Below are 2,252 nucleotides of genomic sequence, written 5' to 3'. Positions count from 1 at the left end.
GAGTATCAGCCATAGATTTAATTCAATCTTCCATCCAATTAGATTACTGCTATTTACAGTGAGTGTGGTCTCTAGCAAGTATATAAGGACTCTCCTGGGACCAGTCAGGTTCATTCTTCTCTAGACCAGACAGAGTGTGTTTCCATACCTTCTGGCTCCCAGACTGCTAGATCGTTCTCACCCACACATTCAGGATCACACCACAGAGCTGAGCTAATATTGTTATGTCCCCACCAGACCCTGCTGAGACCAGAGACTATTCTGTGGGAAAATGGAGACAGACATCTCACAAGCCTTCCAGGAAGAACTCACCTGCTTCATCTGCCTGAGCTGCCTGACAGAGCCAGTCACCATAAGCTGTGGCCACAGCTTCTATCGACCCTGCCTCCAGCTTTCCTGGGAGGACACCCAACTTCCAGTCCACTGCCCTATGTGTCGGGAACCATGCCAACAGAAGGAAATGAGAACCAATATTTTTCTGAAGAAACTGGTGTCCATTGCCAGACAAGCCAGCCTCATGAAGGACCTGAGCTCTGAGGAGCATAAGTGTGTGACCAACAAGGAGACAAAGAGGATCTTCTGTGTTGAGAGCAGGATCTTCCTCTGTCAGCTCTGCTCTAACTCCCATGAGCACAAAGGTCACAGACATTGTCCCATTGAGGCAGCAGCTGAACATCAAATGGAAAGACTTATGAAGCAGATGGCATCTTTATGGGAGAAGATCCAAGAAAATCAAGAGAATATTGAGGCAGAGAACAGAACAACAACTTTGTGGATGGACTATGTGACTCTGCGGGAAGAAATTATCAGGTCAGAGTATAGGGAGCTGCATCCATTCCTCTGTGAAGAGGAAGAGGAACATATCGAGTGCATGAGAAAGGAAGGCCAATCTGTGTTAGAGAAACTGAGGAAGAGTGAAGCCATGATGGTCCAAAAGAGCAAAGAACTAAGAGAAATGTTTCAGGACCTGATGACAATGTCCCAGGAGCCATATGTGGTACTGCTTCAGGGTTTGGATGACATGGTCAGAAGGAGTGAGTCAATGCAGCTGAACATGCCCAAGCGTATGGAACCAGAACTCAGTACCCTACCCATCACTGGACTGACTGAAAGGTTCAAGCACATCCAGGTGCACATTTTCTTTGACAATATAAACACATTCCATTACAAGATGAACCTATTTAATGTCTTGAGAAAATTCAGCTTCGGACTTCACAGTAAGGATACATCTGAGGATTCTGTTGGATGCTATTTAGCTTCCTGGGGATCCTTGAACTTCATCTCAGGGAAATATTACTGGGAGGTGAATTTGCAAGACTCTGGGGACTGGGCTGTAGGGGTCTGTGAGGATTCCTGGTTAAGGAATACAAACCAAATGATTGACTATGAGGGTGCCTATCTTCTTGTGTGTGTGAAGGAGGGTAATCATTACAGTCTCCTCACCACATGCCCAGTATTCCGGCAATATATAGAGGGGCCACTGGGCCGGGTTGGGGTGCTCCTGGATTGTCAGCGTGGATGTTTAAGTTTCATGAATGTTGCCAAGAGTTCCCTCATATACAGGTACCCCCCTGGCACCTTCAAAAACTCTGTCCAGCCTTTCTTCTCCAGTGGCCATGAAGGGAGAAATTTTAATCCAGCACGTTAGTGTTTTTGTAAATATTTCCTACTGTAATGTTTTCTCTTTTTTTCTATTAAATAATAAAATACTATTAAATGGGAAAAATGTTTCTTTCTTTACAGATGCTACATTTGAGTACATGTCTAAAAGAGGGCTTGCCATAGCTGTGGAGCCACCATGGGACTGGACTAGGCCTCTGGTTACTAGAAACAGTTGTTTAGCTTGAGCTGTTTGGGGGGTGGGCAGATAGTGGGATCAAGATCCATTCCTGGTGCATGAGTGGGCTTTTTAGAGCCATGTGCCTAAGGTGTGACAACCTGTGCATCCTTGGTTCAGAGAGGAGGGCCTTGGACCTACCTCAACTGAATCTACCATGCTCTGCTGAAAACCCATGGGAGAGATTAAAATGGAGGAGGTAGGAATTAGGGGTGCATGGGGGGGAAGGCTGGGTTTGGGGAAGAGTGAGGAGGGGTGATCTCTGGTTAGCATGTAAAATGAATAGAAAATTTCTTAATAATATTAATAAAAGAAAAAAATAAAAGTGGGTACAGAGACATAGCCCACATTTCTAATAATGTTACTCCATAGTTTTTAGGGTTTATTTTTTTTGATTGTTTTGTTGAGACATGGT

The 2,252-nt window shown here is 44.8% G+C and overlaps 1 pseudogene; it reads left to right on the top strand.

Moving 5' to 3' along the window:
- Nucleotides 1-271: 271 nt before the first annotated feature.
- LOC143268043 (tripartite motif-containing protein 43 pseudogene) lies at nucleotides 272-1,648 on the top strand (annotated as a pseudogene).
- Nucleotides 1,649-2,252: the final 604 nt, after the last annotated feature.

The sequence above is a fragment of the Peromyscus maniculatus genome, chromosome 12 (genome assembly GCF_049852395.1).
Source record: "Peromyscus maniculatus bairdii isolate BWxNUB_F1_BW_parent chromosome 12, HU_Pman_BW_mat_3.1, whole genome shotgun sequence".
NCBI lineage: Eukaryota > Metazoa > Chordata > Mammalia > Rodentia > Cricetidae > Peromyscus > Peromyscus maniculatus.
Note: the sequence above shows the minus strand (reverse complement) of the source record. Positions and strands in the feature narration are given on the sequence as shown.